Source organism: Cupressus sempervirens, chromosome 1 (genome assembly GCF_028749045.1).
Source record: "Cupressus sempervirens isolate cs-2001-9-10 chromosome 1, ASM2874904v1, whole genome shotgun sequence".
In the NCBI taxonomy this organism is placed as follows: Eukaryota; Viridiplantae; Streptophyta; class Pinopsida; order Cupressales; family Cupressaceae; genus Cupressus; species Cupressus sempervirens.
In genome coordinates, this window is record NC_143118.1 from 131,724,755 (window position 1) to 131,736,490 (window position 11,736).

An 11,736-nucleotide genomic window follows, 5' to 3' on the forward strand; every position below is an offset into this window, starting at 1 on the left:
AATGCCTCAAACTGTTATGATCAGTTTTAATACAAAACTTGCTACCCACAAGATATTGTCTGAATTTGGCCAAAGAATGCATGATGGCCAACATCTCCTTATCATATATATTGAATGAACGCTCGGGGCCTCTGAGCTTCCTGCTCTCATAAGCTATGGGGTGCTTATTCTGCATAAGTACAACACCTACTCCCTCTCCAGATGCATCACATTGAAGCTCAAATGGCTTCGTGAAATCAGGTAATGCTAGAACTGGGCACGTAGTCATTATCTCCTTAAATCTCATAAAACAATCCTGTGCCTTCTGAGTCCACACAAATTCCCCTTTTTTCAGTAGATCTGTCATGGGAGTTGCATGTCGTGAGTAGCCACTGACAAACCTGCGATAGAAACCACATAAACCAAGCAACCCCCTCAACTGTGTAAGGTTCTCTGGTGGAGGCCAATCAACAATAGCACGAATCTTTTCAGGATCCATCCGCACTCCATCTGCACTAATAATGTGTCCCAAATATAACAGCTCGTTCATCCCTAAGTCACATTTGGACTCTTTTGCATACAAGGACTCCTTCTGTAAAATGCTCAACACTGTCTCCAAATGCTCTAGATGCTCCTGCCATGATCGGCTATAGATCAAAATGTCATCAAAAAATACCAGCACGAATTTCCTCAACTGATGGTGGAAAACTATGTTCATAGTGGACTGGAAAGTGGCAGGTGCGTTGGTCAGGCCGAAAGGCATGACTACAAACTCAAAGTGCCCACAATGACATCTGAAAGCAGTTTTCTCAATATCTTGTTCACGGACTCTGATCTGGTGATATCCTGATCTCAAATCAATTTTCGTGAAATAAAAAGCCCCATGCAATTCATGTATCAACTCATCAATGCGAGGAATGGGATACCTATTCTTAATGGTTCTCTTATTTAATTCCCTGTAATCAACACACATCCGAAGAGTTCCATCCTTCTTTTTTACCAAAACAACAGAAGATGCAAAAGGTGACTTACTTGGTCAGATGTGCCCCATAACTAGCAACTCCTCGATGGTCCTTTCGATCTCATCCTTGAGTCGCTTTGGGTGTCAATATGGTGTGATCATGATAGGCTTAGCACCTTCCTCCAGCTCAATAACATGCTCAATGCCTCTGTCCAGTGGCCTGCCTGGTGGAATCTCACTGAATACCTTTTCGTACTTAATCCTCAATTTCTGAATATCAGGATGATATTCCATCCTATGTTGCTCCTCCTGTGTAGGTGTCAAAGTACAAACTGCTGCCCACTCTATATCATTATGCCTAGTTAATCTCTCCAGCCGCCTAAATGAGATAGTCCTGATGTCTCCATTACGGATAGCCTTAAGCACATGAGTCCTACCATTCACTTCGAATTGTATCTCCATATCCTCTAGTCTCAAGGTAACCACCTTCAATGAATGTAGCCACTGCATTCCAAGTACTATATCCATGTCACCCATGTTGACCACATGATAGTCTGCCTTAAACTCATAGTTGTTCAGGCGCAAAGGTAGGTCTCGTACCATCCTGTCACAACGAAGAGTGTATCCATCAGCTACCTTGACTCTTAGTCCCACGAACTCCTCAATAATGAGTCCATGCTTCTCCATGAATCGTGCATCAATGAAATTATGTGTGGCACTTGTGTCCAATAATGTAATAACCTTCTGCCCAGCCAAAACTCCCCGAAGTTTGAAAGATCCCTCTCTCTGGATACTAGATAGTCGTGCTTCCTGTAAATGTAGCTCTGTTCCCTGCTGTTGCCCTGCACTGTCTATCTCCTACTCTCCCTATGCTTCATCAGGATCCTCATCATGATGTTCTGAACTATCTGAATCTGAGCCTTCGTAATAAGCCCACAGTGCTCGGTTGGTCTTCCCTTTTGGTCTCATAGGATAGTCATGGCCATACTCATACGGGCCTTTGCAATAGAAGCATAGCTTCTTCCTACGCAAGTCATTAAGTGTCTCCTTGTCCAACCTCTTACTTTCCTCCTTAGGTAGTTGTGCCTCTCTATGAAAGGGTTTCCTGTCCCTATCTTTTCCTAAAGGGAAACTCTTTCCCTGGAATTTATTTTTAGAAGCTGAAGAGGAATCCATGTCACGAGCTTTCTTAATGGCTTCCTGCAAAGTGGGAGGGTTGAGAGCTTTAATCCACCCTCTCAACGGATCAACTAGCCCATCCATAAATAAAACCAATAGCCTCCGTTCAGATACATCTGTTACTAACACTGCAAGTTTCTGAAATTCTGAAATGTATGTTTCCAATGATCCCCATTGTTTAAGCTGAGCTAACTCCTTGAAATGGAGTTTTGGATCCTTCTTATCAAAAAGTTCAATCAGTCTCTCTGTAAACTCCACATATGAGGTAATGTGTGCATGACCCATAGTGATCATACCATGATGCCACCACTCGTGTGCTAACCCATCCAAGTGAATTGCTGCATACTTAATAGCTTCTTCCTCAGACATAGGGTTCAATTGAAAGTATGTGTCAAGTTTTTGAACCCAAGCTCTTGCTGTAGACTTCCCCGAGCCATCATAATATGGTAACTGAAGTTTCCCTACTTTCTTTCGTAGCTCATAGCTTTGAGTCCTGTCATGTCCACGGGGCATATGCTTCATCCGCACATCCATATACTCTCTAAAGGTGATTGTAGCTGTAAAATTTGGACCTCCTGCTTCCCAATCTCTCCTCAGCTGATCCTGTATGTCAGTGATCTGGGGTTCTGGTACTGGTTGCTCTGGAGCTCTAGGAAGGAACGTGGGAATCATAGGTCTCGAACTCACTGTCCTAGCTTGCTGGGGTGCATGACCGAAATTGTTCCCAATTTGTTTGCCTCCATTTTGTATCCCATCCTGATTATTCCCATTCTGATTGTTACCATTCTAATTATTTCCTCCACCTATGTTAGCGTTCAACCCCATTTGACGAGCCATCATCTGCATCATAAGCTCCATTCTCTGATTCTGTTCCTGTGCTCTTTGTTCGGCTAATCGCTGTCCCTGTGCCAAGGTGTCTAATAACTATAAAAATCTTTCCTCTCGCTGATTTGGACCGGCATTCCCGCCTCTATCCATATTGTAGTCGTAGTCTTGATCAAAGAGTACCTCCCCTGTGTCTGTATGACTGGATTTTATGTCCACCTGTACAGATGAGCTAGACTGTTCACTCTGCAGGTCTGAAATCCTATCTTGTCTTGCTTTGGTATTGCAGAAATTATAAAGCCTCTGTCGCATGCTCAAACATAAATGTTCTGATTTTAGTGTTTTGACATTTCGTCAAACACTTTCCCTTCTATCCAACTGTTCCAAATTTCCTATAAGACCTCCACAGGATGGTAGGACTTATAGCTCTGATACCACTGTAATGACCCTTACTATAAAGGCCACTGAAACCCTCAAACTAGACTTAGGAATTTTGTCAAATAGTTGGCATGTAATCGAATAAGGCTGCAATATTACTAATTGTTGTACAACGAAACCTCAATAGATGATGCCAATAATGTATGAACAACAATTCCAGCTTATAACACTACCAATCTAAGAGATAGATGACAATATGAAACTCAAATATGAAATCCAATGCAATTCTGATTTTATGACAGCAAATAGAACTTATTACAATGAGAGACTGTCACAACTATGCACTTCTAATACATCAAGCTCTTGACAATGCAATGTTATGACATGAACAATAACCTAGTTTAGATTTGGAATGCAAATGACGAAACTTTTACAACAGTTATTAATGACTGGAAATAATTATTTATGCAATGACAGTGCTGACTGTTCTAATCCATAACATGCAATATTTTGGCAATCAAAACTTCAGTTTGTGCACCTGAAATAGCTCCAATTTTGCTGGATATGAATGCTGAATTAATGCCACACAAAGACCTCACAATCTGCCCCAAATCGACTCACAAAATTGCTGTTGCTGCCCAACTGACAGGGTCGTACAGGTACGGCCTGGTACGGCTGCTAGATAAAAATATTGCAACATTTTTTGTTACTCCAAAAGTAATAAATCTGGGCACCTAGGGTTGCTGAATAACCCCCTAAAATATGAAATTCATCCGTCAAGCCAATTAGGGGTTATGAGCAAAAACGTGGGTCCAAACCCTGGACTGGCAGTATGAAATTAATGCACAACTGTGTCTTCAAACCCTGTTAATCAATCCACAAATGCTAGGGCACAACTGAAACCCTTATTCCAACCAAAGTAAACCCTTATAACTGAATCTCAATGAAGTCCAAATGAGATGGCTGAATTACCAACTCCTCAAATGCAACAATTCAGGTGATATTTCACACCCTCAAAGTCGCCAATCCAAGGGAGTGATTCGTTCCTAAAGATCAAATAATAATTTGCAGACCCAAGAGACTACAAATTTGCTCCATAATGGAAGAAGTAGAAGAAATCTCAAAACCAAGCATGTCCAAAATGAGAGGCCCAGCCCTCTATTTATTCACTTTTCTAAGAAGTTGCTAGAACTTCTAGAAACATCCTTTATAAAATCTCATTATAATGCACTTTTTATAATAAAGTAATTTTATAAAATAAAAAGTGCAACTCAACTTAAAATTATAACATGTAGGCCCCAATAACACATAATAATAAAATATAACCTCTTAACACTTCTTCAAGAGCAAGATATGACCATCTGATCCGCAGAATTGACTCTCTCTCTCCACACCATTTGCCTACGAGAGTCTGGAATAGGCAAAATCCATGATCAATGTCATGTCGAACTAAAGAGGGGACATTACAGAAGGGATGCCAATACCAAATTTAATTATGAAAAGGAATGCAATGCAAGGAAAGGCTCTTTGTCCTGTGTGTGATATGTGAATATAATTATGCAATTGAACAATTTGACTAAATGTGATATATAAAGTACATCTAAGAGATAAATGAATGAAATCAACCCAATTAAGATATCCAATTACATTAAAACTAAGAATTGAAATGAATGACAGAGAACTCACCTTGAAATGTAACGAGGAAAGTATCTTTTTTCTCCAACAAGTGTGGACCTGAGCCTGATTCTAAAATTTTGTCTACAAATCCCTGAATAAAATAAAAAACATGGAGAAAATATGTTTGGATGCCATTCCAAAAAGTCATTGTGTTCCCAAGACCTTGTAACTAAGTCAATCCATTTTTTAAAAAAATCTCTCAAGGAGTTATCTCCATATTTGCAACCAAAATTTTGTTATCGTCTTCCAGTGCACAATAAATATAGTTTTTTTTTTGGGTGGATGAGGGCTTCGTTGGTCAAGCCCTATATTTAGGAATCAACCTTTAAGTTGAAATGTAAATGTATGTAAAGTAAACAAGATAAATTTTAATATTCACCTTGCTTGTAGAAGCCCTTGTCAATAAGGATTTATGTTGCTTGTGTTGTAGATGTTGAATTTGCGAGGTAAGATGTAGGATATCTCCATAATTTCAATGGATATACCAAAACCATGTCATGGAACCATGGATGTAAATATGCATCAATGAAGAATATGATGAATTCCTCAATGTATATCTTCTCCCTTGATGGTCATTAAAATGATGGATCTTCAAGAGGAAACACTCATAAGGAATTCTTAAAACCTTGAGTACCTTAAATTCTTGATGTGACTTGCTTACTTAAATGCTTAAGGCCTTCGGTGCACGTGGATAACTTATGAACATGAATTAATATAGAGTGTGGATGTGAATGTAACACCTTGCTTGGGAACCCAAGAGAAACTAACCTACTATGTTACGGTTTTTTAGTGAACATTTTTTTAAAAAGTTTATAAAGTGGAAGATAATAATGCTGAAGAAATATACAAAACTTTTAGAATGGTCTGAAAGAAAATTTCATTCAAATGTACTTGAAAATATTTCTAGTGCTATTGCACTAAGATAGATTGATCTAGCAACCAAAATGGAGAGTGTGAAGAAGGTGTCAGAGAATATTTTCTCTCTATATATCAAGCTATGTGATGTAAATCTATTCACACAGGAAGTTCAGAGGAATCTTAACCAACTAGAGGGAGATTTAAAGCTTATAGGTAATACCTTAAAACCATCTCCTGGTCAAAGTCAATCTCATTTTCAGCGACTACTATCCACACAACATAGGCTTTCCAAGATAAAATCACAAGATGCAAACATTTGAGCCACCTTAACCAGCATCCAATCCATGTTGATCCCACACATGGAAGTGTTTCACAAGGAACCAACCTATGCTAATACATTGATGAAGCAAGATAACCAACTTTCTACTCATGATGGCTTAGTTGACCTTGCTACCCAACTAGACATTCAGTATCAATCTCTAGAGGTAACATGAAACAATTGGGATGCAGCCCTGAAGATTATAATGGATATCCATCACTATCAGTGTACCACCCATGACATAAGTGTCAAAAAATGGGGAAATGATAATAATACACTTTTGAGTTAGGGGGAGTAAAAATGTAGAAAACTTGATACAACAAATCTACTCAACAGGAGTATCAGATTCAAATATAGAAAGGAAATATTTACTCAAGGGGAGTAATCAAGAAATAATGTATGACAGTTAGTCATCCATTTTGCAAAATTTGAAGTTTTGAAATTTTGTACGACAACCGAGTCATAGATATATGTTGTCTGAGTTATGCGCATAATAAGGATTGTATATGCACAACAACATGTTTTTGCCACTCATGTCAAAGGGGGAGATTTTTAATCTTATATTGGTTTTGAAAAGCTAGTGACAAAAATCTTAGTCATTATCTATCAGTATTATAGTGCAAGGCAAGTGATTAGAGTGAGTTGCATAATAATTGTGAGTCGAGTGATCAAAGCATGTCAAGCATCAATTGGTAGACAAATAAATGCCAAGAAATATACCTAGTATGTGTCAAGTCACTCATGAGTTGAGCAAACTATACATGTCGAGTGATTAAGGAGCAAAGTAAACAAAGTATGTCGAGTCATTCAGAAACTAAGTTACAACATTGTGAATATGGCAACGGTCGAGCATTAGAGCCTTTAGATGTCAAGTGAATAGTTTTATATGTAGTTGTTTGTAATGACACAAACTTCTATGTAAATTATTTTTGGGCCAACTTAATAATTGTTTTACGATTTTAGAAGATATTTATGGAGGTCTATTACGAATCCCTATGTAGTACATGCAACCAATCAAATTAACAAATGTTATAAGCTGTAATATGGATCAACCATAGCTATTGATTCCTACCCAACCCTAGACCACCTATTTTTACTCAAGGAGGCAAACCCTAAAGAGTTTGTATGAATAGTGAATGCATGGAAGGAGACGAATGCTAAGTACAGAGAGAGAATCCATGGTGGCTATGGAGGTTGTGATAATGTTATGAATTGAAAAATTAGTTAGAGAGAATAGAGGAAAGCAAAGAGAGGATAGAGGAGACATATTTGATCAAAAGGATCAAGGATTCATTGGGAAAGAGAAGATATGACATCTAGAAACAAAGTGCTAACCGAAGGATCATGGTGTTGAATCATTCTAATAGGTGATACAAAGTAAATCTCCTAATATAGTAGTCTTAACAAAATTGTGTAAATATCTCAACTGAGTGCTTGCTTTATTGTAAGTTTAAGTCCTCTAACAAGGAACACTTTTAGCAAGGTGTTGAAATCCTTTAACAAGGTGAGACCTAATAGTCTTTTTAAGCCTTTAATAGGGCAGGCCCCTCATAGGGTAGATCATAGTTTATGATCAACCTTATTGTAACCATAATTGGCTACACTCTACAACTGTAGTAGTGTCATCCCCACCCCAATTTTACCTTCTCATTGGAGGGTTTCTTGGTAACAAATTTATTGTGTTATGTGTTATTTGTTTCATTCTATGGATGAACATGTGTAGTTAGCTATTTTGGTTTACATGATAAATAATGAGATTGATGTGTGGCGAATGTTTTATGGTTAAAGTTTTGAAGTGCTGATTCACACCCCCCCCCCTCCCAGAGTTTACTTTCCCATTTTTATTTCCAACATCTAGAAGAACTGGGAGGAAGTTAGGCAGTTTGTAGTAAGGAAGGACAAGTTTGATCAGGAGCATAAACTCTATAGGAGAAATCAATCTAACAGAAACTCAAGAAGAATGAAAAGTCACTTGCCTTACTTTAGGGATGTTTTAAAAGGAAATGGGGCAAGTACAACATCAACAATTTTGGTGATATCATTTTTGAAGGAACCCTCATTAAGTGGAAGGAAGTTGTTGATAAATTTGATATGCCCTTAATTAGTGGAGGACATATTTAATTTTGAAGGAGGCCTACTATGTTCTTAAAATCCCTATAACCTTTAGTAATATTATTGATAGGCTCCCTTGTTAAGGTGGCCATATAGCTCCTTGTTGTATTCCATCAAGGCCAAGATTTTGCATAACCTCTTATATAATACCCTTGTTATCTTTGATCACCTCAATCACAAGTGGAATACCAACCTTGAACCTTGAAGTTGGAACGTGACCTTAATTAAATTGTGTCTTTCACTCATTGAGCCCAAGATTCAATGCTTTATATGGAATCTTCTTTTGCATAGATTAACATTCTCTAAGCCTAATGGTGACACCCTAATATTTTATCTTATTGTCTTCACCTTGAATTTGTCTCTCATGTCCTTTTTTAATCTTGTTTTGCCAAGGAGGTTTAGAAGATGTCTGGTTATACTCCAGGGTGTGATTTTTTTATTTTTCAAATCATCTATGGATACATATTGGAAATTGATACAAAATACAATATATCTTGGTCTATTCTTTTTCCTTTTATACTCTAGCACATCTAGAGGTTTACAAATGAGGATATTTTCAAAGGTAGCATTAGAGTTCTTATTCAGTCTCTGCAGGGACTTATATCCTTTAACATTTCCTAGTAGGTAATTATGATATTATGGGTCAAGTAAAAAAAATTAGGAGAGAAGGAATAGCTTATGGATTCAAGGCCAAAGAGAAAGTGGACATTGAATTTGATTACATATTGAGGCAATTCCTTGATCAGTTTAGGGGGGAAATTTGGTAGATGCAACTTACAATGTTCCTCTTAACTTAGATGCCCCTCATTTGGTATTTGTACTACCCCTAGTCACATCAATCAACCATGTATTATCATAAGCAACCACCACCCCCCCCCCCCCCCCCCCCCCTACCAACACAACTAACTTGCCTTGGGAACCTTGGATATCAAATTCTTACAGTGAAATCATCTATAATGGACTTAGGTTGAAGTGGGATAAATTTCATCTTCCATGGACCACCTAGTTCAAAATGAATTGAAGAATGTGTCTTAGACTATGACGTAGTGTAAGGCAGGAGAATCCCCAAAGGAGATGCCCAAACCCCAAATAACCACACAATGGAATATAAACAATAACACAAAGATTTAGATCCACAACAATACCAATTCTTATAATAGAATCATAAGATTACATTCAATACGTTCGACTATAAGGCCTTTTAGGTTATGGCCAACTAAAAAGAAAATATAACAATAGTTTTACAAGACCTCGCAAGATCCAACCATTAGCTAGTCCAGATCCACACTCAAGCAGAAAACCCCAAGGAGAATCTAGCTCGCAAGCCACCAAGTAATCTTCTTGTTTTCCCAAGCCACACTTAGCTACTACCTCTACTCAACTTCGCTCCTCTCAGCTACTCCATGCTCCCTCCACATTGAATGAATAATGACTCTAAACCCCACAAGACCCTCTAGTTATACTAAACCAAGATACATATCAACCTATCAAGTTAAAATAAATAAATACTCACATTAAATACAACCTCAAGCTAGAAGTCAACTTGCAACATGAAATAATTAAATACTTAAGACAATCCCCAAGTTTACAATGCATAACTAGCTTGAAAGACCACATAAGAGTACACACCTTAGGCATAAGTCCACAGGCCATCCACCTATCCAAATCCAAGTGCACACAATCAACTCCCTCGAATCGAAGCTCACAAATACAATCTCCAAAGTCTTCCAACAAATCAAGAGTACATGACCAATAGTCATCAAATCGACTCTAACTCTGAGATGATTAATCTAATCATCATGCACACATTAGGACAATGTCCATTAATATGCTTCAAACACATCCCCAATCGCACAAACCACAGGTCCACAAAATTTGACATTGATGCTCTTGCATCGGGCTGTAACATTTTTGTATCTTTTTTGACGTCAACACATAGTTATGTATTTCATTGTAGATCTAGTTGATCCATAATACAAACTCTATAATTAGTATATGGAAATGCATTGGTTGATGTAATAAAAGTGTACCTTGTTTGTTTCCTTTTAACTAATATAAAAATAATAAAGGAGATATTAATGTCTCAACATGTTATCGGGAATGACCCCACTAATGTAATAATAATAATAAATAAAAAATAAATATAATTATAATTTTATATTATATTATACATATGAATATGTATACCTTTAATAACATTTCCACCTTTTCTCACCTAGTTACTTATGTCCTAGGGGGAATGTGTTCCTATTGAGATTGCTCTTTGGTGGACCTTCAACCAATCATTTATAATAATAAAATGTATGCCAAAATAATAAATGGATTCACCCCTTGGAACATGACCAAAAATAAAGAGGTTGATTTAACTAACGATGATTAGTAAAATAGATTAAGTTGGGGGAGATAGATTTGAATCATATGTTCATAGCATTAATGTGTTTAAATACACACTTTTGTGCAAAAAATAGATCATCACCTTAAATGTCTTTGAATACATACAATGATAATATATGAGGGATCTCATTGCTAGAAAATATTTATATTAAGAATTTTGTTCATAAAGACTTTTTCTTTACAATAGTTTAGGTAGGTAAAGAAAAGTTTTTAGTATTTCTTTATATGTTTTTTGTCTTATTTAATAATAAGCAATGGATGAAGAAAAAGGAAGGAGTTTTAGTAACTATAAAGGTTTTCTAAGAATATATATGATATGTAATTATAAAAACATTAATTGAAATATTTAAAAAGAGTCTCTAGGATTCCCATTAAAAATTTATAGTATTTTGAAATAATAGAGAATATTATCAATTCACAACTTCCTTATGCAAAAGTAAAATCATTATTAATACATGCACAAGTCCAAAAATCACACTTATAATATCTATCTTGTTAGTGTAAAGCATTAATTTAATTTCATTTATTAAATGTGCTTTACTCCCTTCTCAAGATTTCACTTTATGCACCTTTTGCATTCTTATTTAATAATGAATTAGTAATTATTAAATAACATTTACCTTTTAGGTTACCCTTTTCACATTTCGATCTCCTTCTATAAGGATAGATTGTTCGTAATTATCTTACATCTTTTTCGTTTCTGAGAATACAATTTGCATATTTTTAGAGCAAAACCCTTGCCTCCTCTTGTCTTTTTCTTTTCTGTGATAGTTTTTACATGTAGGTATTCTTTGGGCTTTGTGGATTTGGATTGTTCAAATCCTCATGGTATTAGAGCTAGATCTGTTGTGGCTTGTTTGGTATTTGGAGAAATAGATCTAGAATTTTTTAGGCATTTCTTGTGAAAATAGGGGGTTCTCTGATTTTTAGAGCACTTTGAAGCCAAACAAACCTCATAGATGGATTTAGAAGGTGTCAAAGCCCCCGTTTTCATATAAAGATTGTCAATTTTGGACAATGTTGATTTGAAAGGCAAAAACAATTTGCATAGCAG